General features: G+C 40.4%; 1 protein-coding gene across 2 annotated transcripts in view; it reads right to left on the bottom strand.

Moving 5' to 3' along the window:
- The window catches only part of HLCS (holocarboxylase synthetase), a 139,115-nt gene that overhangs the window by 38,913 nt on the left and 74,978 nt on the right, over positions 1–25,224 (bottom strand). The gene's annotated exons all lie outside the window — the stretch shown is intronic.

The following is a 25,224-nucleotide window of genomic DNA, read 5'->3' as shown; positions in this document are numbered from 1 at the left end:
ATAAAAGCAATCTTGTCTTGGGGTGAGGGCAGCCCACATCAGAGAAAAAAAAAGTGCCATTCATGGTGATTTCCCCTGAATTTCAGGTGGCTTTGGGAGCTGTTTCAAGCTCTGCAGTTGAGGAAGTGCAGGAGCAGCACAGACACGATGTGTTTGTGCTGCTGACAAGGTGAGGAACCATCCATTGCTCCTGCCCCACACATTCAAAATGCAGGAAACCCACAGATTTTAGAGCATCTTTGAAATGCTAAATCAATTTAGGCTGGATGTTAGGAAAAGTTTTTAAAGAAAGAGTGAAAAAATGCTGGAATTGTCTGCCTGGGGAGGTGGTGGAGTCACCATCCCTGGATGAGTAAAAAGAGACTGGATGTGGCACTTGGTGCTATGGTTTAATTGAGGTGTTAGGGCTTGGGTTGGACTTGATGATCTTAAAGGTCTCTTCCAACCTGGTGATTCTGAGATTCTGAGATTCTGAGAGTCTGTGATTCTGTAATTCTGTGATTCTGTGATTCTCTGATTCTGTAATCCTGTGATTCTGAGATTCTGTAATTCTGTGATTCTGTGATTTTCTGATTCTGTAACTCTGTGATTCTGTGATTCTGAGATTCTGAGATTCTGTAATTCTGTGATTCTATGATTCTGTGATTCTCTGATTCTGTAATTCTGTGATTCTGTGATTCTGAGATTCTGTAATTCTGTGCTTCTCTGATTCTGTAATTCTGAGATCCTGTAATTCTGTGATACTGAGATTCTGTAATTCTATGATTCAGTGATTCTGTAATTCTGTAATTCTGTGATTCTGTGATTCTGAGATTCTGTAATTCTTTGATTCTGAGATTTTGTAATTCTACTTTCATGATGATGAAGTTACTGGAAAGCCCAAGCAAAGTCTGGATCACAAATGCCTTTGCTAATTAGAAATCACAGAGTGCTGGAATGGTTTGGGTTGGAAAGGACCTTGAAGAAGATCTAGTTCCACCCCTGGCATGGGCAGGGACACACAGAGCAGCAGGAGCTGCACCAGGCTCCACAATAATATTCCCACATTATTCCCCAGTCATGGAAATGTCATTCAATACCAGAAATTCTCTGCCAGTCACCTTCCATGGAACACACCTTGATCATTGTCTCCTCTGGACACTGAGGATCACATGCTGAGACCAGAGCCACCCACCTACCACCTTTAGCAGTAAATTTGACCTCTTGGCACTAAATCCCAGAATCATCGGGGCTGGAAGAGCCCTCCAGGACAATCCAGTGCCACCCCAGCATCCCCCAAACCCTGTCCCCAAGGGCCACATCCAGCCTGCTCCTGAACACTCCCACAGACAGTGACTGCAAACCTCCCTGGGCAGCTCATCCCAAGGCCTGACCACTCTGCCAGGGAAATTTTCTTTGCCAATCTCCACCCTGAGCCTGCCCTGCTGCAATTTGAGGCCATTTCCTCTCCTCCTTTGCCTGCCCCTCCTGGCAGGGACTTGTGCAGAGCCACAAGGTCCCCCCTGAGCCTCCTTTTCTCCAGCCTCAGCCCCTTTCCCACTCCAGCTGCTCCTCCCAGGTTGATTTTTTCCATCCCCATCCCTTCCCTGGACACTCTCCAGCCCCTCAGGAGGAAAATCCCCCAAAGCTCAGGAGGTTCCATCCCTGTGTTCTGGGAGCAGCCTGATTACAACACCAAGTCCACGCTTTTGCAACATCAAAATCCGATTTATACTTGGACACAGAGTTAGGAAGAGATTACAGGCTTTGTTGAAACACACTGATTTCTGCTGCTTCTCCATTCATGCATCTGTTTTTAAATTAAAAAAAAAAAAAAAAAAAAAGGAAAAATCATGTGCTGCCATGAGGGGAGGAAAATAAACAGAGCAGGAAAAAAGCTAATTAGGAATGCAAAACACAGGCTTCCACACCAAAGAGATACAATTAGGAGAAGAAATGATGCAGCTCTTGGAGACTTGGCAGCAGGTAACAACTTATTACATGGAGAGACTGAGGTTGGTTGGACTTTTAAGGGTCAGGAAGAAATTCTTTAAAGGACACAACACGGGGAAGTTGTTAATTCCCAGACTGATACAGCAAGAGACACACAGATTGATTTTTTACTACTTCCTGAGATTGTGCTGGAATTACCATGAAGCCAATGATAATAAAAATCTCCACACACCCCCTGCCTGCCTTCCCCCAATTTCAGAGCTCTGTACATGGTGTGTGCTTGTTGGTTTGGTGGGGATTTTTTTTTTTTTTTTTTTTTTTTTTTCTTTTCTGGGAGAAGCAACTTGGATTTTCCTTACCAGCCAGATTAACTGTACGTGCACTTTTTTACATATTGACTTCCCTTCTTTTCTTTCAACTTAATCAGTTGCAGACTTAATTTCGTTTTTCGGCAGAGTGCCTTAATCACAGTGCTCACCACATTTTCCCCCCTGAAATGTTTTCCTTCAAGAAGTTCTCCATTCTTCTTTGGGGTTTTTTTTTGTTTTGTTTTGTTTTGTTTGGGTTTTTTTGTCCTCTTTAACCATCTTGCTCTGTCTGTTAATTCCAAAGACCACAATGAGATACAAGATTATGGAAGCATGAAACATCTGAAGATAAATTTAACCCATCAGGAAAAATATCAGATGGCATCTATATGATCACAGAAGATGATACTGCAATTTTATATAAATTTTTCTCTTTTTTGGAACATTTTTGTGGTATTTTCCAAAATGTGAGCAAGGCACTTTTGGCATTGAAGAATATTAAAGCAGCTGAAATAGTAAGAGAGAGGTTCTAGCTCAGTTTTTTTATACAAATACCCTCCTCCCACCCTGTAGTGCAAGAGCAATACACAATATTTAATTATTTTACAGAAATTCCAAGTGCAAGGAGGACTCTGGCTTGCCAACACAACCACTTTTCATCCTACATGAACATAAAATGGGAACTGAAACCCCCAAAACTATGTTTGAATAATGTTAACAACTATAAATTTCATTGATGTTGTGGGTTTAAGGTTGAAACTCTCATTAAAGCATCCTGCTGTGTTACAGTATTGCAGAGGCATTACCACAGCCAGCAGTGCATTCCAGATGTTAAAATACCTGGGCACAAAGAGTTATGGCCAGATTTGTTCCTTCCCTTCAAGTTCCTTGCCTGAAAATCTCACTCTCAAATAGGTTGTTTAGAGAGGATTGTAAAAGCAACACAAAAACCAAAAAACAAAAAAAACCCAAAAAACTCTTTCAATTTTAGTAAAATCAAAGAATTCCAGAATTATTTAGGCTGGTGAGCCACAGTTAAGAGATGACAGCATGAATGAGAGTAGGTTTGGATTAATTATTGGGAAAAAATCCTTCCCTGTGAGGATGAGGAATAGAATAATTCTATTCTGGAACAGAATTCCCAGAGCAGCTGTGGCTGCCCCTGGATCCTTGGAAGTGTCCAAGGCCAGGTTGGGATACCCTGGGACAGTGGAAAGTGTCCCTGCCCATGGCAGGGGGTGGAACTGGACAATCTTTGATGACCATTCCATGATTCTACCCAAAATAAAATAAATGTTCATTGTCACTGACCCCACTGGGAGTGACACCACGCTGGGGGTCTGGCAAAAGCCACAAATCAGGAAATGTGGGAAAGTCTGGAAGATGGGCTGCTGGTTTTGGTTTGTTAACTTGAATTTTTTCTGCTGTGAGGCAGAATTAGGAGGAAGGCAAAACAGCCTTAACTTTAAATGGTATAATGAGAAACTTTATTACTAGAAACTATTAAGAAAAAAACCTCAGAATAAAACTTTAGATCACTTTTCCTCCCCCCACCACCACTTTTTTTCTTTTACACTAAAAATGTACAGAAAACAACTCAGTTTACCATATCTAAAATAGTCTTTCCCTAATTTACTTGGGAGAGGAGACTTTTTTTTCATGCTATGGAGATTTCTCTACAAGAAACAGTTTTGTCACTGCCTTGATGTTATAGTGATGAGGAGTTTGGGAGAATGGAATTCTGATTTCTGTGTAAAAAAAGGATCTTATGGGTGGAATCTCTGAAGGGAAAAGGAGCTCAAAAAGATCTGGTCTTTACAAACTCCCCCCACAAAATAACTCTGTCACAATCCTGAGGGGAATGAGGACATGAACAGAGTCTGCTTTGGCTAAAAAGGGAATCCAAGAGTGTAAAAGAATGTGCAAAAAAAAATGGAAGCGAGCAGGAAAACTCCAAAGGAGAAATACAGAAATATTGTCCAGAAAATGGAAAGCTCAATTATAGCAGAGATTGGGAAGAAAAACGGCAACAAGAACTTTTTACTGGAATGTGATTAAAACAAAAAAAAAAAATTAAAAAGAAGGAAAATTGGGCTCTCAGCTGGCTGAGGCAAAACCACAGTGGGTACACCTTAGGCTGAGCTAAAGGAATTCCTCACCAACAAAATCTTCCAGGACTTTTACACAGAGTTCAGGGAGAAGGGGAAACACCAAGAAGAATTCGAAAAGAAGGAATCTCATCAATCTCCTGAGAATTCTTGGCTCAGTCAAGTGAGAGCAGATGGGATGGGATGTGAGGACAGCAGGGTGGTCTCAGGTGAAGAGGGAAAACATCTCCAAGCTGCTCTTTCAACCATCCCTGGACCCAAGTCAAGCCATGGAGCTTGGAAATGTTTGGATTTTGGGATTGAAATCTGGGTTTGTAGTGCAGCTGTGGGCTGGGTACAACTGCACATGCCCAGGGCTGTGTCCAAGATTTGTCCCATTTATTATCTTTAATAAGAGGGGAAGGAAAGGAGGGAATACACGACCTGTGAGCAACACAGAAATGTGGGGATAACAAAACACTGGAAAAGGATGTGGAGTTTTCCCAGATCTGACTGGAAAAAGCCTTGAGCAAGCTGGTCACAATTCACTGTTAGGACTAGAGACCTTCCTGGATTCTGAGGGATTCCTGACTCCAGAAAAGGCACAGAAATTTGGCATCCCTGGTGTTTCCAGCAGACATTTAGGTTTGGTTGAAATCAGTCAGAAATTTGCCATTGTAACTATTAAATCAATGATTTAGCACCACTGGAATCCCATCTCCCAGGCAGGATCCTGAAACCATTTGCACACTCTCTAACAAGCCTAAATATTTACATTTCTCCATCTCCCACTTTCCATGAGGAAAATTTGATTCCATGAGGCATTTTCTACATAGACCAGGTGCTCCCAGAAGATTGACCCCCCCTTAGGTGGGACAAGGAGAACCCCATAGCTGTTAATCCAACTCAGGCTGACTGAAATGACAGAAATCTCCCTTAAAACTGTGCCTAAATCCAGCAAAAAAAAAAAAAAAAAAAAAAAAAAACATTTACCAGAATACCCCGTGACATGAATGCACTCTTCTGTTCTAATGCAAAAATTCATTGCTCCTTTCACTTTCTAGTGGGTTTCCCCACAGCAAAGTTAGCACAGAAAGGGCCATTTAGTGTCAAATTCTCCTTGAACTCCTTGGATACACCAAAGTCCTGCACCAGTGAGAAAAAGCATTAAAGGGATTACAATATCCCAGCCATGGGGAAAGCTAAAAAAGCACTGCAACCTTGCACAGCTGGTTCCTTGTTACCTCCAGAAATGCTACAAAAAGAAGATTGTCCTGAACTAGACAGGGCATTTCCAGCAAGGAATATTCTCCTGAATCAATGACGTGGGTTAGGAGCTCACAGATCCTTTGGCTGGGTGGGTAAATCCTACAACAGGGCAATAATAATTCAGTTTTAGGGGAAAATGCAGCATGGAGGGAGGGAGGGAGGGAGGGAGGGAGGGCAAAGCCACCTGAGCTGGTTTTCAGCTGCCTCAAATCTCCCCAGAAATGAAAGCTGCTGTTGGCAAAGGGGAAGCAACAGCAAAAGATGCCAGGGGAGAGAAGGGAAAACTAAATCACCTTTTTTTTTTTTACCACCCACGTGCTTGATTTAAATTATGGCATTATGGCCTGGGAATGGTTCATGCTTTGCTGGTGGAATTGCTTTGAGAATCAGGACCTGCTGCACAGAACTCTACCATGAAATCCTCTTTTTTTTCCCCCCCCTGCTCATTGCATTTTTTCAGCTGGTAATTTTCTTGTCTATTTTTATACCTGATGTGTTATAATTACCCCTTTGTGTATGTTTATAGGCTTTTCCCCTTGAAAAAGAGCAAGAAAAAGAGAATTTTAAAACACAGTACCATACAGGCAGAGGTGTCAGGAAACATACCCAAACAAGCAAGGACTCAAAAAAAATTAGATTGCCAACAAAATGCCAGTAAAATTTGAAACCTGGGTTCAGAGACACTGGTCATGTTCCAAAACTGCAAACTTAAAGAACTTCTTTATTCAGTAAATCAGCTTCTCTGTGAATATCATCAAGACCACAAAGTTACAGTAAAAGAGGGCGTTTCCAAGGGAGATGTGAGCAGAGTTTAGGAGTTTGTTTCAATTTTTAAATTGAAAAGCAAAAACTTCTCCTCTGTTTTGAACAATTTATTTCATTTTTTTTTTCCCCATCTAGTAAGTAATCTTTTCAATTCATAACCTTTCTTGACTTGAAAAAGCGACCTGAAGCCAAAAGTGAACATGGGACAAATGGGAACGAAACAGATTTCACTAGGAAACAGATCTCCAGTGCCAAGATTTAAGAAACAAAATTTAAGATTTACCAGAATGCAGTGAAATATATTTATCATAACATGCTTAAGAGCAAAATCTTCAAGCTAGAATAAAAATTAAAAACATCTTGATCAAAGGCAGATCCAGCCCTTCCTGCCTGAGGTAAAACCCAGCAGGGATGCAGGGAGGATTGGGAACAGCCAGAGCCCTGCAGGCTGTGCTGATGCCACTTCCAGAGTGATTTCACCCCAGTCCAGTGGCACAGCCTGGGGACCGGGTCCTGTGAGCCCCAAAAGGTTCAACAAAAACAAGGGCAAGGTCCTGGGGCAACCCTGGGATAGCCCAGGATGGGATGAGCAGCTGGAGCAGCCCTGGGTGAAGGATTTGGGGGTGCTGGTGGTGAGAGCTGGACCTGCCCCAGCCCAGAACCCCAAAGTGAGGAGGGAATTGTGTCCCTGTGCCCTGCTCAGGTGTGACCCCACCTGCAGAGCTGCCCCAAACCTGGATCCCAGCTTGGGGAGGAGCTGGAGCTGCTGCAGAGAGCCCAGAGGAGGCAGCAGGATGAGCAGAGGGATGGAGCAGCTCTGCTGGGAGGAAAGGCTGGCACAGCTGGGATTGTTCAGCCTGGAGAGGAGAAGCTTTGGGCTGAGCTCAGGGTGGCCTTGCAGGGCCTGAAGGAGCTGCAGGAACCATGGAGAGAGACAATTGCCAAGGGATGGAGGGACAGCACCCAGGGAATGGAGGGACAGCACCCAGGGAATGGAGGGACAGCACCCAGGGAATGGAGGGACAGCACCCAGGGAATGCAGGGACAGCACACAGGGAATGCAGGGACAGCACACAGGGAATGGCTTCAGAGTAGGATTTGATGGGATTTTGGGAATTAGAAATTGTTCCCTGGGACGGTGGGCAGGCCCTGGCACAAGGTGCCCATGATGCCTGGAAAGGCTGAGCTGGAACAGAGACCAGACAGAGCAAAAGGGATAAAATGGGAATTTATTGAAAGGATTCACCTTGGGCAGTGCAGGAGCCTGGCTGGGGCTGCACCCAAATCAAACCCAAGATGGATCCTGGTCACGAGTTTTTACACTTTTATAAGTTTTGGTTCATTTACACATTGGGGTCAATTATCCAAGCACAGCCCCAGGCTATGAAGTCTCAGCCCCCTGGTTTGACCCTTTTCCCTCACTGCTGTTTCTGATTTTTGGGTGTCCTTGATTCTCCAGCTACAAAGGGATTGTTTTGTCACTCCCCTGTGAAGAGAACTTACTGACACCGAATATGAATGTTCAGAGTTCCACACTAAGCAGCAGAGAATCTGGAAAATAGAAAAGCTCAAACCCAAGGCATCACCCAGAGCAGCTGTGGCTGCCCCTGGATCCCTGGAATGTTCAGTTCCAGGTTGGACATTGGGACACTGGGAGGTGTCCCTGCCATGGCAGGGGTGGCACTGGGTGATTTTTAAAGATTTCTCCCATTCCATCATTCTAAGATGCTTCAAGAATGCCCCAATTTGGTCCCTTTCAGAGGAAAACCTCAACACTTGGCCACCCAGCAGAGCAAGAAACATTTCAGCAAAATGATAAATGTATTTTAAATCAGCACTGGATTCACTAATTCCTAGTGTGAGGCACCACAAACATGAGGATCTCCAAAGTAACCCATTGTGAAGGTGGATTTTTACAATATTCCTTAGCTCCTTCCCAGATTAAAAAAAGCCAACTGAGAACTTTGTGCACACACAGCGATTTTAATGTGATATTCTGGCCAGTTTCTAGTCAGGGTAATTACATTTCCTTATGAAAATTTCCCTACAATTTACAAAGACATCACTTCATTTCCTGGTTTAAATCACAGAAGGTGTTAAACAGTTGCTGTGTTTGACCAGAGAAATGATGAAATTATTCCCAGACAGCCACTCCAACAGGGTTAATGCAGAACAAAAGACACTGGATTTATTATGGAAATGAAAATGAGCAGAAATAAAAATTGTGTGAGGTGCCCTTCCAGGATCCTTCCCAGGGCCTTGCAAAGTGGGAAAAATTAAAGCATTTCAACAATTTAAAAAAAATCATTCCTTGTTAAGGAACTCTGAAAGACTTAAAAAATAAGAAATAATATTGATTTTCCTTATTTAAATTATTTTTTTTCCTTTATCTTATTATTATTAAAAGTTTCATCAATACTTAAAATCACAGAAGTAATTTATACTTAGGAGAACCCTCTAAAACCTTTGATTTTTTTCCCCATGATTTGCTTTAATTTTTTTTAATTTTCTGCCTGCAACATCCACTGTGCTCAAAATTTAGGTTCTGGTGACTGATATAAACATAAAGATACAGCAAATTCCCAGTTTTCTTAATCCAATGCTAACTGAAAAATATTTTTAATTATTCTTCTCTTTCTGAAGGCACACACCAAACAATTTTCCTACACTAAAACAAGAGGCAGCACCTTTTCACACTGACATTTCTTGTGGTCCTGTCAATTAGTTTAACCCTCTTTCTTAAAAAAAAAATTAAAAAATACATTTAATGTGAAAGACAATTCACTAAAATTTCAGGCAAATTTCTTCATTCCCTCAGTTTCCCTTGGTCAAAAGCACATGAGCCTCAATTTGCAAATTCTCATCTCTCACCATTTAATTGAAAAACACACACAGAGAAGGTTTGAAAAGTTCTAAATGCAATATTCTGATTTTTGGGACGTGTATGGTACAAACATCATCATGAAGGTGGTTATTGGACACATTACTTGGCACTCAATCAAATCTTCCTAATTTTTCCCAATTGTGGCTTCATAAATTGGAAGTTAAAGCACAATTATTTCACTTGCATGGATTTTTTTTTCCATTAAGAATGGTGATACATGAAATCTTTAGGGGGAAAAAAAAAAAAAAAAGTATTATTAATACTTTGCTGTGCAAAAGCCATCAAAACATCCCATTCCTTCCATGTCAATAAATCCAGAATTTAATCCAAAAACTCCCATGGACAAAATAGCAGGTTTTTAATCTTTCTCTAAGAAAAAAAGTAGAGGTGGAACACAGAGAAATTTGTGACATAATTAATGCAAATATAAATTATAATGTGAGAGAGTAAGGAAAAGTTTAATGCAAACTTTGGGGGGGAAAAAGGTGCTTTTTTAATTTCAAAGTGTTTCAGTAAGAACTGCTTTCAAAATAAAATTATTAGGAAGTGGCAGCTGAGCTCTAAAGCTGTAGCTAAAATTTGAAATAGTTTGTTTGGCAAGTAAAGTTTAGGATATTATTTAAAAAAAAAAATTAAAATATTTTTAATCAATAAAAATATTTCTAATGAATTTAAAGTATTTTTCAAGGTGTTATTAGACCTGATGGGATGTTTACCATTTACATAATTTTTCAAAGGAGAAATTGCTGCTTTCTAAGAGAATGAATTAATTTATCTGCAACAATGTCATTTTTCCTTTAAAACACACAAATGAACTTTATATCCAACATCCCTAAATAGAATTTCCTTGTGAAGAAAGAACAGACAATCCTCCAGTTTTTTTTCCCCGATTTCAAGTCACAGATCACGTTAAGAGATAACAACCAGGAAAAATTTATTGCTTTTCTCATGGCGAATTTAAAAAAAAGGCAATAAACACAATAGCTGAGCTCAGCTGGCTCTGCATTCCCAGATCTGAGAATTAAAACACAAAAATTGCTCTCATCAAGCACCAGAGTTTCCTCCTTCCCAGCGCCAAGAGAAACCACAAGATTTCTAAATTCAGTATTAAAACTTTTCTCACGTGGGAGCCAAAGCTCCAAAGCAAGAACAGAAAAGTTCTGTCTCCAAATATGTTGTTAAATATTTTGAAAACCCCTCTCTGCTCTTGGGCTGTGCCAGCTCGAAGGCAGAATCCCAATAGTTCATTTCATGGGTGATTAAGAATGGATTTTAAAATAAGGAAGTTGATTTCTGCCTGCCACAGCATCCTCTGCAGAAACAGCCACTGCAATGGGGATTTTATCCAGACTCACACAAAATACAGCTGATATTCAAAGCCCCAAAAAGGGATTTCCTTTGGCGGGGTGGGCAAAAAAAAAAGGAAAATGAAAAAAAAGGAAAATGAAAAAAAAGGAAAATGAAAAGAAGAAAAAAAAAGGAAAATTAAAAGGAAAAAAAGAGAGGAAAATAAAAAGTGGAAGAGGAAGAGAAAGAGAAAGAGAAAGAGAAAGAGAAAGAGAAAGAGAAAGAAAAGGAGAAAGAAAAAAAAGAAAAAGAAAAAGATAAAGAAAAAGAAAAAGAAAAAGGGGAAAAAAGAAAAAGAAAAAAGGAGAAAAAGAGAAAGAAAAAGGAGAAAAAAAGGAAAGAAAAAAGAAAAGAAAAGAAAAGAAAAGAAAAGAAAAGAAAAGAAAAGAAAAGAAAAGAAAAGAAAAGAAAAGAAAAGAAAAGAAAAGAAAAGAAAAGAAAAGAAAAGAAAAAAGAAAAATAAAGAAAAAGGAGAAAAAGAAAAAGAAGCCCAGAAGTCCCCAGGTAATGTTGCTATTTCAAATTCTTTACAAGCAAGAAAAGCTGGAAGTTCCTACTTCCAGAGGTTAAAATATGCCCAGAAACAATAAAATATTGTACAAATAAAACATTGTACAAATAAAATATTGTACAAATAAAATATTGTACAAATAAAATACTGTACAAATAAAATATATGCAAATCATTCTTATCCTGAGAGGTGGTGGATGGGTGGCCCCAGAAGCACAGGTTTGGGTTGCAAAGTAAATTTTTTTTGGATTTTGGCACCTGGACACTTTCCTGCTCAATGGCAGCTGCACACAGTAGAGGATGGAATCTGGATATCCCAAAGAGAATAAACCAAAAAATGTCTTTGATTCTTGTATAACCTCAGCAAACCCAGGAATTGCTTCCAAACAATGACTAAAAGCACATCAAACTCCAATTCTATATCACTACAAACCATTTTTGGGTTTAGGAAAGGCTGAAAAAATTGGGATTGTTCAGCCTGGAGAGGAGAAGCTTTGGGCTGAGCTCAGGGTGGCCTTGCAGGGCCTGAAGGAGCTGCAGGAACCATGGAGAGAGACAATTGCCAAGGGATGGAGGGGAATCAATACTCATGGAATAATAATTCAAATCAGAAATTAATTTCTGAATCACCTGGCAGATCTCTGGGTCCTCCTTCACTTTTTTTTTTTTTTTTTTTTTTTTTTTGTGCATCACTCTGCTGTAAAGCAAAAGGAAAATACAGGCTTAGAAAAGAAACTTCCTCATTCAGCTTTGCCAACATATTTCTAACAAAAACAGGTGTTGGGAGGTGGTTTTTAAATTTAAAATGAAAAAGTGAGGTTTTATCAAGGGTTAGGGCATTATGTAGCAAAAAATTCCTTTGGCTGGAGAAGGAGAAAAATGTGGAGGAATGATTTAAGTGGGAAGTTACAGACACAGATATACAAAAACTGCTGGGAAACAGCAATTAATAAAAGTGATAAATAAATTGAATAAAAGAAAAATCAGCAGTTATTCACATTTGTGTGAAGTAAAAAAATCCAGCACCTCCCATGGATTTGCATCCATGGCAAAATGCTGCACAGAAAAAGCTGAAATCCCACTCCAAAATCAAGTTGGTTGTGACAGGGACAGATAAATTGTGTAAGTCTGACACAATTTGGCACCACAGCCACAGAGTGTTGGAAGGATTCTCTGCTTTATTCATAAAAGCTCACAACGATGGAGAAACAACAGCTCATTTCAGCAAAATTCCCTTTTTTTTTTTTTTTTTTTTTTTTTTATTTTTTAGCAATTTTTAAAGGCAAAATTCCTGCCTCTGCCTTTCTGGGTTGAAATGTTGTCCCACACTCACTGACAATGAGGAAATGCTCATTTATTTCCTCCCTGTACCACGAGTAAAAGTTTCTTTACGCTCTTGTTGTGTTCTTTTGATGAAAGAAACACAATTTTTTGTTATCCCCCCTCTCCCCATGGAAGGAATCATCCTTCCCCTTTCCCTGCTTTGTACCATGCCCAGCAAATCCACATTTTTTTCTTTTTTAAAGCCTCCTGCTGAAAACTGGGCCAATAACTCCAGTGAAACCCTCCATGACCTTGACATTTTTTGCACATTTTTAAGCACTTCTGTATGAATTTCAGTGGCAGTCCTCACCTCCTTTGTTACAACAGGAATTTATTTTTAACCCACATCGAATTGCTCATTCAAACTTCCAGAACTTCTCACAAAAATTGATATTCAAGCACTCTCTCTCCATTGCATGATTTGCATCTGATTATTTGAGGCCACGTTTTGATTCATCAAGCTTTTTGAGTTTTAAAATCACCTTTTTACAACCTTAAGGGTTCTCCTGACAAAGTTTTGATAAAATCCTGTCATGCATAAAATTCTGATACAATTCTGTCATCCAAAGTATTAATGGAAATGAATGAAGCTGTGGCAGATCTGAAACCTCAGCAGTCTGACCTAGGAAGAGATCTTGGATTTAAGATTTTAGATTTAGGATTTTAGATTTAAGAATGGCATTTAAACCTTTCAGCTGTGACACGGAGGAGTTAAGCATCTAAAAGGGGAAAGATCACTGAAGAAAAGAATGATCATCTTTCCTTTCCTCCACTAAGAGAATTTTAACAAGCAACTCTTCACAGAATTAATAAAGTTGCAGCTGTAAATGTCAACTGTTTGCAGCTGTCTGTCTCCTCCACCTTGCTCAATATATTTAACATTGAATAGAACTGGGAAGGAAAAAGGGGAGGAAATACTTTTCCCTTCACGGATTTTTTTTTTTTAAAGGTGTCTTTTTCTACAAATACTCCATAAATAATTTTTACTTTTCAACCAGCAACATCAGACTAACCTAACACTGTACTCCTCTCCATCCAGAATAAACCTATAAAACTGATTTTCCTATCATCCTTGTTTTATGGGATAACCTCTCCATTGCAGCAAATAAAAACTCCTCGTGTTCCATTTTTATCATTCTCTCCAACATCCACACTCATCCTGGCCCTGGAGGTCTTTTTCTCATTCACAATCTGTAAACTCTGGCTCAGGGACCTTAATTTTGTGTCTCTAACTCCTGGGGTGGCTCAAATGATTCCACAAAAGGAATTCCAAGGCCAAGAACAAGTGAACTACGACAATCACACAGCAGATCTTTTATTTTTGCAGTCCATGCAACAGGGCAAAATATTCAATATTGGCAGAATCCCAGAATCAAGGTGGGAAGGGACCTCCAGGATCCTCCAGTGCCACCCCAGTGCCAGCAGCATCCCCCAAACCCTGTCCCCAAGGGCCACATCCAGCCTGCTCCTGAACACTCCCACAGACAGTGACTGCAAACCTCCCTGGGCAGCTCATCCCAAGGCCTGACCACTCTGCCAGGGAAATTTTCTTTGCCAATCTCCACCCTGAGCCTGCCCTGCTGCAATTTGAGTGTCCCACAGCCCCACAGTGACCCCCAGTGTGTCCCCTCAAGGGGTTTAGGGGTGACACCAGTTGGTGACAAAGGCTCTGGGGTGTCCTGGTCCTGCACTGGGGTGGCACCGTGGCCTCTGTGTCCCCAAAGCCCAGCCTTGCTGCCCAGGCCAGCCCTGATGCCTAAAGAGGCTGAGCTGGAACAGAGGCTGGACAGAGTTAAAATATGAATAAATTAGGGATTTATTCAAAAGCTTTCAAAGGATTCACCTTGGGCAGTGCAGGGGATTGGCTGTGGCTACACCCAGGATGGACCCTGAGTCATGAATTCTCACACTTTTATCAGTTTTGGATTTATAAAAGTGGATTTTCACACTTTTATCAGTTTTGGACCATTTCCATATTGGGGTTCATTGTCCAATTCCAGCTCCAGGTTCTGCAGTCCCATCCTCCCAGATTCTCTCCTCAGTTCTCTGCTGTTTGCACTTTTTGGGGCTGAAGCTGCAGAGTGTCCTTGGTTGTGGGGCTGGAAAAGGATTGTTCTGTGTGCCTGAGCTGGGAGGAGAACCTGGAACACTTTATATGGAGTTCAGTCACACAATGTTGGATCTCAGAAACTTAGAATTTCTGAGCTTTCTGTGCTTTCAGACACTGACATCCAGGAGAACACTGCTTTTGACATGAGGCCTTGGAGAAGGCTCCAAATTTGAGTGATGGAGTTAAAATCACTGGTGTGGAGTTAAATAGAAGTGTTTGACTTCATATGGTGAAGGATTTGGAATTTGAGGTTTTTATAATACAGTGATAGGTATGAGACAAGATGGAAAATTTCGGGTATTGTCTCCTTTCAGTGTTCTTCCTTCTTATTCATAGTTTCAAGCAGTAATTTCTGGTTGGACAGTTAATGCTGCACTGCAGGTCATGAGAGTTTAGTTATTAAGTCAAAAATATAAATAAGAGTTAATTCTCTATTGAACTGTTCAAGAAACCTTATAACTTACTAAGTTCAGCTTCATTTTGCTCACTTTTAACTGGTAGCTGGAAGTGTTGCAGAACTCTCTGCACTTTAAATAGAATTTAATAAACAACCAAGCCTAAACATGAAAAAATTCATCACCTTCATGTTTTTTAATCCTGGCTCTGAGAGAAGTCACAAGAAACTTTTATAACACACAATTTATAATGCAGCGCAGAATCTGGAAAATACAAAAGCTAAAACCAGCACAGAGGGGCTCACAGCACCCTGTGTCACCTGTGCCCTGCCTGGCTGGGACAGTGGCATCCATCTGTCCTGTCCCTGTGTCCCTGTCACCACCTGTGGGGCTCTGTCCCCATCCCTGAGTCCCTGGGCTGTTCCTCCTCATGTGGCTCCATGTCCCCATGTCCATGTGGGGTCTCTGTCTGTGTGTCCCCACCCTGTCTGTGTGTCCCTGTCCCTGTCCCCCTCTCCCTGCCCCTCCTGTCAGGGGCTTGTGCAGAGCCACAAGGTCCCCCCTGAGCCTCCTTTTCTCCAGCCTCAGCCCCTTTCCCAGCTCCCTCAGCCCCTCCTGGGGCTCCAGCCCCTTCCCAGCTCCCTTCCCTGCCCTGGGCATGGAATAAACACCCAGAACTGACTTTGAAGAGCAATAAATGAATTTCCCATCACCCAACCCACGTTCTTGCCATGAACGAATTCAGATCACACAACGCAGACACCGAGGCTCAACCCCGAGTCCTTCCCAAATCAGCTCCTCTCAGGCAGCAAGAATTGGCAAATCCATCCCCAAATCGAACACTGCCAGCGTCAATTAAAGCCCTGCCAATCTGAGCAGCTCCTTCTCCAGCAGGGCTTTTCCTTCTGCAGATGCTGAAAGCTGAGACACCGAGTGGCACAAGCCAAGTGTAACAAAAAGAGTGGAATTCCCACCCTGGAAATCCACACATTTACAGGCTGACATTACCTGGAGATCCTCAGTGCTTTAGCAACAGCAAAAGGCAAAAATCGATTTTTTTTTTTTTTTAATCAATCAAAACTTTCACATTTATCCAACTGAGCGGTTGGATATTGTCAACTTACATTTGCTTATTGCCTATTAGTGTATTTCTATTTTTAACTAAATTATGTCCATTTTTTAAAGCTGCTATAGAATATTTTTAGTATTTAAAAAAAAATTCTTCCCCCAAATTACATATTCCAAGGGGTAAAACTTCTATTGCAATATAATATTCCAACTTCTATATAATGTTATTATTCCAGTTTATTTTTGTTCCAACTTACATATAATACTCCAATTTATGTTATTAGATTCCAGTATCACATAAGGCAAAGTGGCTTCCAAAAGTCATGAAATGCATTGTCAAGCTCTCAATTTGAAATGCTATTTTTAAACCCTACTGTCAAAAAAATTTCCTAGAAGCTAACATAAAATACATCTTGGATTATTTATCACACTCTATCTCTCCCTTGGACATGAACAGTTATTTTTGTTATTGAAGAGTTCCTCTAATTGAATTTCCTTGTATTCATTAGCTTTTAGGATACTTCCAGAAAGAAAACATGACTGAATTTGAGAAATGAGATCATAAAATATAGGATGTGACAGCAGAAAAATGTTTTATTTCCCTGTTCATTAAGCAAATACATTTTCTTTCCAGACAGAACAGACACTGAAAGGAGTATCCAAGTCCAAGTGGTGCTTGTAATATTGAACCCACAAAAATTAACTCACTCTGGCTACAGATAAATATTTGCAGTCAAAATTAAGCCAATCCCACATCAATAAAATCCCGTGAGCCTTTGAGAAAAGGTGAAAAAAAATTGATAATTTGATTTAACACAGCAAACTGCAGGACTTGAAAGAAGTTACATTGTTATAATATTTTAATATTATAATATTATAATATTATAAAGTTCCTGCATGGCTGACCAACATCTCTGGACTTTGAATGGATTTGGTTCTTGCAGCTCAGTGCAAGAATATCTGAATTATCTTTGCCATGAGGCCTCATGAAATGCAGCTGCTCCAGGGCTGCCCCTTTCCCAGAAAAACTGGGATTAAGTTTCTGGTGCTGCACAAGCTCTGAAGTCCTGGCAGAGCATTCCTGAATCCCAGAGCTGGGGCTGGGATTGTCCCATCAGGATGGCAGAGTTACACATCACTTATATAAGCAGAGAAAATAAGAAATAAATGAATTAATGTAGTTATTATTTTCATCACAGAAAAGAAGCAGGAAGCTGAATAGGATATCAGGATGAGTTTGAACTTGATCAGAAAAATGTCATTCAAAGAGGGAGGAATAACACAAAAAATTTGGATCCAAGTCCCCCTGTTTTGGAATCTGCCCCTGGATCCCTGGAATGTTCAGTTCCAGGTTGGACATTGGGGCTGGAGCAGCCTGGGACAGTGGGAGGTGGCCCTGCCATGGCAGGGGTGGCAATGAGATGATTTTTAAGATCCTTCCAACCCAAACCAGTTGGAATTCCAGGATTCTGGGATTCCATGATTCAAGCTCGCATGCACGCAATGCTTCGACCTCTGGTTTCAATCTATTACTCTTAGATAAAATTGATTTAAAAGTCCCTTTTTGCTGTTCAGCCCTTTGACTGAACGAGATCTTCCCACTGACATTTTTTCTCGGGTGCCTTTGGAGGATCCAAAGGAAAAATCATCATTTTGGAGGTTTTCTTCACCCCTGTTAGTGTGAGGAAACGTTTCATTGCTATTTCTCTACGGTGCTCCTAAGGGATCTTGGAAAGCTGAATGCTAATTATTGTGCTAATATATATAAAGTGCTGTATATAAAGCACTTCAAAATCCACACAAGGACGATGCCATAAAAGCAGAAAAAATCGTGGATTTATGGAATGCTTTGGGTAGGAAGGGACATGAAAAATGAGCCATTTCCATGGGCAGGGACACCTCCCACTGTCCCAAACTGCTCCCAACCCCAATGTCCAACCTTGGACATTGAAAATTCCAGGGATCCAGGGTCTGGGAATTCCATCCCAGCCCCTTCCAGGGAACAATTCCTGCCCAAATTCCCACCTAGCCCTGCCCTCCACCAGTTCAAAGCCATTCCCTGTGTCCTGTCACTCCATCCCTTTTTAAATTATCTCTCTCCAGCTCTTTTGGAGCCCCTTTATGTCCAGGAATGATTATTGTGATTTCTAACCCTACGAATGACACGGATCAGCAACAAAAATTTCTAAAAATCAGGGGAAAGAGCAGGATGATCCCAGATTGGGTTGTACCAACCACATTTATCCCACACCAAGGGGCTGGGTGAGGAAACACCGAGGTGCCAGAGAAACAAAGCAAGCAGTGGGTGAGCAAATGACTGCAAAAATTATTCTAGGAAGAGGTTTTATGGCAAACCTCTCATTCCCCCACAGCCACAGGCATCAAGTGCTTATCCACAAACTCATCTCCTGCTCAGCCTGGAAAGTGCTGGTGGAATAAAATCACAAATGACAATGTCTACGCCTCTGTCACCCAGAATTTCATTTTCCACCCGTGGCCATCTAATATTTCAATGTAGCTCTGGTATAAAATGACAGAATTTGGTCTCCCCAGCATCCAAGGGAAAGGACACAGGAAATTTCTGAAGGTTCTTGAGCTCCTGGAGGTGATGCCCACACAACACCCAGACCTCAGATCCGAGATTGATTCCAGCAAAACACCTTAAAAGCTAAAATATTCATTTAATGATATACAGGCACAAAGGAAATTCTTGGCTTTGTTGTGCCTTCCCACCCTTAAATGGGAGTTGGGAGAATTGAATTCTTGAATATTAAATATTCAAGAATTTTCAAGCTGAAAAACCCAAGCAGGGAACTTCCACGCCACTTTCTCCTTTTTAAAACAAATTTTAAATCACGTTTCAGAGAATTATTTTGACTTCTGCTCGTAGTGAGGCAGGTGAGACCGAGGCCATCTGCAGCCACCCAAGATATTTCAATTGCATTCCAAGACACACAAAACCCAGCCCCAATGAACGATGAAAAAAAAAAACAAAAACGTGCAACCACTGCCAAAAAAATGCTCCAATCTCCCTCCAGTCTGGGAAATCACAGAGAGAGAATTTAACAGAATTTATCCCTCTGCAGAGCTCTAAGATACATTCAGGCCCTTGAAGTTTTAATTATTTTGGACCTCGTGGGCATGATAGAGTGCAAATATCCTTGGAAGGCTGCTAAGAGCATGGCAATACACAGATTATTCTATTTTTAGTCGATGAAATAATTGATGGCTGGTATTACAGGACACTGATGCCACGTTCCTGGCTAAATGCCAACTGGGAAGTTTCTTTTCTGCCTCTCTAAATTTGCTTTGTGGTTGTATTTAGTGATGGCAATGGGCATGTTCCACCCTGAACTTTCGCCAGGATACATTTACATTTAAGGAATATTCTCATTTCTTTTCAAAATGCAGAATCTCACTTTCTTTCAGAGAATAAATCAAGATATTTGCAATTGAATTTTAAAGGTATATATTACTCCAAGGAGTAACTTTTTCTGGAAGACTTCATTTCCAAGACCTTGAAATCAAAAGAGGTCAAAACCTCAACACAGGTCCAGTCACAAAATATTACATGCAAATTTAATATATTTTTAATCTTATATCATAAGAGGCACCTTACTGATGATTCTTTTCCTTTTTTTTTTTTTGGTAAGAAGTTGACCAAAACAACATTTACCATCTTCTTCCTGCCACCTCCCACTAAATCTAGATTTCATTTTTTAGGCTTGGCATCTGAAATCCTGTATTTTCCAAGGAATTATTATCCTATTCCAATCCTCCCACATGTCCCGGCCCACAGGGACAATTAGGAAAAGAGAGTGAACAAAATGAACACGTAGAGCTTAAATTTAAAGATTTACAAAGTTTCTTAGCTCAGCAGTGAAATTATTTATTTTCAGTTCCACCTACACCTCCCGTTCCTCTTCTTTCAGAATCTGAAATTCTGAAATCTGAAAATTATTTCAGAACTTATCAAGATGCATTGGACAAAATGACAATTTTAAGGGCACAAGGATCTACAAATTTTGCTGAAGAAGAAATCCTGAATAACGTGTCCTGGTCTGCTTTAAATCTACTTATTCACACAAATCATAAGAAAGTGAAAAGAAAAATCCTGTGATTTTCTTCAATCTTGTGATGAAATAAATAGAAAAATGCCGTGGATTCAATCCTACCTACAAAATTCACAATCAAAAGTCACATTTTTTACATTTAAATAATAATTTATTTCTAGAACTCCTTCTTGCTTTTAGTGATTAATTAAAGGCCCTGTTTTCAACAGATGTAATTAGATGAAAAAGGACTGTAAAAATGGTTTTTAAAATAAATTCTTCTTCATCTACACATCTCCAGTAGAAGAAACTTTGGGCCAGGTTTTTCCCACCAAGAAAAAAATTTTATAAAAGATGTGGCAATCAGCTCTTTTCTTCCTATAACTCTTCTGTTCAGATTAAAATTTCATTTTGATGGAACCCATTTTGAAAAGAGTTATTTCTGATCCAGTGAAGACTTAGGTTGTGTACATGCAACCATCTGTCCTGGAGATAAGTGAAAATTGAATTCTCTTAATTTAAACTGCTTCTAAAAGAGTTGGATGATCACTAATTTAGACAGGTGTCCTAAACCCTCAAGGCTTTAAGTTAAAAAAATAAAATAAAACTTAAAAAACACCTCTGCAGTAAACAGCAACCATCTATATCTTCAAATCAAAGAATCTTCTCAAAGAGACTTCCCAGAAAGATAAAAAAAAAACAAACAAAACTTTCTTCCCATATTCATAATTCCAAATATATTTCAGATAAAATGAAATTTTTAGATGGCAGAAATGAGATACTTTTCAATGTAAACCTTAAGATGTGGCCTCAGCTTTTTTTTTCCTTTTTTAATGGTAATGAACATTCATCAATCACATGTCAGTGTTCAGTTTTTAAGATGGAAAATAAAATGAATGAATAAAAATAAAAAGAAAATGCCACCCCCAGTAATGAATCCTTACAGAGGGAGGACTATCAATTGGAATAATTAATATAAATTGAATATAAATGTAAATAATGAATATAAAAATTGGTAATATTTGTGGCTCAGGCCTAACTTTCCTTGTTTTATTTATTCTTATTTCAACTCCTGATTGCCATTGAGAAGGACAAATAAGCAGCTCCACTGGACCAAGTTCCTGAAACTGCCATTTCTGATATTCTGCCATTTGCTGTGCCTTGTTTTCAAAACTTTGGCCTCTTTAATTTGGCCCTCTTTGACTTGGTCATGCAGCAAGAAACTGTTTATTTTGGGGTTTTTGTGCAGGTGTCATTTATCCTCAACCTGAAAAAATACTTCTAATTATAGACAGTAATTTGTATTTAATGTATATATAACTAGTATGTACTAATATATATATACACACATATATATAATAGTAATATATATAACATATATTATTATATATACTAATATAATATATAATAGATATTATATAGATACATTAATATATAATATGATATAATATATGATATAATATTATTAATATAATATAATATAATGTTATATTGATATTATATAAAATATAGATATTATATAGATATTATATAATATAATGTAGATATTATATAGCTATTAATATATATATATATTAGTATATATTATTAATTTCTAAAGGGATTCCTCAGCCTGCACTTGACATCCTGAGCTTTGTGTTGGCAGCTCCCCAAACCCTCCCTCCATAGACACCGAACTGTGCCTGGCACATCCTGGACAGTGAACACCCAAATGTCACAGCAAGCAGAGCAAAGGATGCACTGCAAAGCCTCTGCTTTTGTTTTTCTAGCCATAAAAATCTTCTCCAAAAGAACTCCAAAATAATTAGGAGTGCAGGACAAAATAAAGTTGAATTTCCATGTTCCGCACCCCGACGAGAAACATCTTCCCTTCCAAACGCGTCGAGCAGAAACCCCCACATCCTTCATTTAAAAAAAATAAAAAAATTTAAAAAAAAATCAGATTTCACCCAGCTCACACCTCTCCTTCCCTGCCTGTGGAAAAGCCAAGGCTGTGCTGAAAATCCCAATATTGGGGCGTGCGGGGAAGGAACATGACCCGCGCGGCGCCGCGGCGCGTTAAGGAGCCTGATTGAACATCGCTGCTAATTAAGAGCTCTCCTCGTTTGGCAGGACCACCAGAGAACCTCCTGCACTTGTTCATGCCAGCAGCACCTCCTGCAGAAATTAACTCTTGATGAGAGCAGCCGGGGGGCCCAGCTGGGTCCCCCCAGTCCTCCCTGCACACAAATGAAGAGTAATGAGAGCGCTGGTGGCTACCAAGGGGAGGGAGGTTATCCGTGACCTCTCCTTAAAAAACAGAGTAGACTCTTACATTGGCTTAATTCTCTGCATTGGGGGGACATAACTGCAGCTGGGGACCGTGTGAGCAGAGCTGGCAATCGCCAGGGAGGGCTGAGAATCAGAAATTATTAGTGAATAATTCGGTAAGAATTATCTTATTAGGCGGGCGAAAATATAAATCTGTTCTCGGGGCTTTGGAAAATCAATAAATATTATTCAGCTATCAGGCCTCTGAAAGAAAATTTCACAACAAAAGCTGAAGTTGGAGGAGGTTTTGTGGGGAAAAAAAAAAAGGAGGTTATTAGAACTGATTTGATGTTTTGTTTGGGATGTGTTTAGAAGTGCAGCTTTGTAATATTCAAAAAGAATGTTCCACGTCTACAAACAGCACTGGTTACCCCATAAAACACAAATAAAACAACTGACTCCCCCTCAGTGGCAATGCTGCAGTGCCCAGGTGATGAACTCCTGTCACCTCTGCTGCCATTCCTGCAGGTGACCACGATGGTCCCACCTGGGGAGGGGCTGGCATGGAAGAGCAATGGCAGCACCTGCCTTAACTGGGCTGTTAAGAAGTGAAATGAATGCAGATCACAGAATAATTACTAATATTTTAAAATATTCTTATCTGGGCTGGCTCTTATCCCAGAATCCCCGAGGCTGGCAAAGCCCTCCCAGCCCCTGCAGTCCCAGCTGTGCCCCATGGCCACCTTGGCACCCTGAGTGCCACCTCCAGGTGCCACCTCCAGGGATGGGCACTCCAAAGCTCCCTGGGCAGCTCTTCCCAAGGCCTGAGCTCCCTTTCCATGGGGAAATTCCTGCTCACAGGAAGTCCTGATTTCCCAGCCCCTTCCCAGCTCCCTTCCCTGCCCTGGACACCTCCAGCCCCTCCAGGGCTCTCCTGCAGGAGCCACAACTGGACACAGCCCTCGAGGGTCTCTCAGTGCCAGCACAGAGGGACAATCCCTGCCCTGGGGGACAATCCCAGCCCTGGGGGACAATCCCTGCCCTGCTCCTGACAATCACTTCCCTATTCCCTATGCCTCCATTTCTAATTAAGCAGCAATTGGAAATAACCACATACAGAAATAATTACCTATGCAAAGTGCTCGAGTGCACCCTTCTGTTCTAGACACTATCAATCAGATATGACAAAAAAATGTGAAAAGGCTGTGATGAATGGAAACAATCATTTCCCTCAGTTAAAAAAATGCATTTTTAAAACAATTCAGTCCTTGTGTTTCTCTCCCCTCCCACCTCCTGCCTTTGGTTACATCTTGTATGAAGCCTTAACTTCAAGGTAGCTCTGCTGGAAAAATCTGAGAGAGGGCAAAAGGTATTGGAAAACTTTAAAAAGAAGTTAAAATCAGAACAAAAACCAAATTTTTCATGAAGTGCCTGAGGAAGGACATCTTTACATGTGTTTCACTACATGGCAAACACCACCAGAAACAAATACTTGGGCACATGGACAAGAAATGTAAACAGCAAATGTTTTATGGGACTGAGAAGTTCATAATATACACCCTTGCTTAATTATTATTTAATTTTTTCATTCCAAGATGAATTTTACTTCAGGAAGGTAACCCAACATTCCACCTACACTAAGATTAAGGATCCTTCTCTCAGGGGTCAGAGCATTTAGAGAGCACCCACATTAATGACAATATTCACCTTTCAGTGCAAGGTTTCCCTCTGCATTGAGAATCTGCTCTCTCTGCCATTCCTAGCCCAAACTGAAGTCCATAGCATGGAATATTTTTACCTTGGTTTCTCCATAAACCTCCTCAGCTTGCAGAGTACAGTAATTAAAACTGAGCTTTGAGTAGCTGCAGTTTAAGATTGCACATAAATCACCTTTTTAACAAGGAACTTCCAGCCATTCCAGCCTTTCCAATTTCCACCAGTTTTAGGAAATTGTTGTGACTTCTCTTCTCCAGCTTTTCTGGATGGGAGAAAAGGGGGAAGGAAAAACTGCACCCTGAATCCCAGGCCTTCACTTTGGAGCATAATTATGTGGCACACTGGGCTTCCAATTTCCTCAAACACACCCTTTTCACCCTTTTTTTTTCCAAAATCACCAACTGCTAAGTGCTCAAAGGCTCAGTTCAAGGTATCTTTAAGCCATCTGTTAGTTTTGGGAAGGAGGAGACTCCAGCCTGGGTCCAGGCTGAAAGAAGGGATATTCCACAACCTGGAAGTGTTAAAAGGAAGAATAGACTTAAAGCAAGATTTCTGCACAAACACAAGAGGCAGGGAATTGCCAAAGGAGAAATTCAGATCCTGGCTAGAGTGGCAGATATCAAAAATACAGCCCAGAGCTCACAGAGAGGATTGAAAAGAGACTTTTTATTCCAAAAAAAGCATTTCCAGGTGAAACTGTGGCACTCCATATCATGGCCTGTGTTGGAGCATCCTGCTGCACTTGGCACACACCATTTTTCACAATCAGAACACCACTTAAATAATAATTACAGCCTCAGTTCATTAATTAATTTCTACCAGAAGGAATGGTGACAAAACCAACACAAAACCAGTGGCTCTTGATAGGCAGTGAGCAAACCCAGTGTGGATCTCCTGGGTGTCAAAAATTCTCTCTCTAAAATTCAAGGGGACTTTTTTTTTCCTTCAATAATCTATTGTGAAAAAAACCCCACAATTAAAAAAAAAAAAAAGAACTCTGAGGGGAAATTTCCCTGCTGAATGTTGTTGCCCAGTGGCAGAGTCGTGGTTAAAGGATCAGGTTCTGCTCTGACTGCTGAAAGGTTCATTTCTTCTGAAGGCAGAAATTTTAATTCCTTCCTACATCAAAGGCAGTGTCTTTCCATCTAACAACCCTCCATGGATTTCTTTCCCATGAACTCATCTGTGCAGCATTTTATTGCATAGAA

Source organism: Sturnus vulgaris, chromosome 2 (genome assembly GCF_052056855.1).
Source record: "Sturnus vulgaris isolate bStuVul1 chromosome 2, bStuVul1.hap1, whole genome shotgun sequence".
Taxonomy (NCBI): domain Eukaryota; kingdom Metazoa; phylum Chordata; class Aves; order Passeriformes; family Sturnidae; genus Sturnus; species Sturnus vulgaris.
Note: the sequence above shows the minus strand (reverse complement) of the source record. Positions and strands in the feature narration are given on the sequence as shown.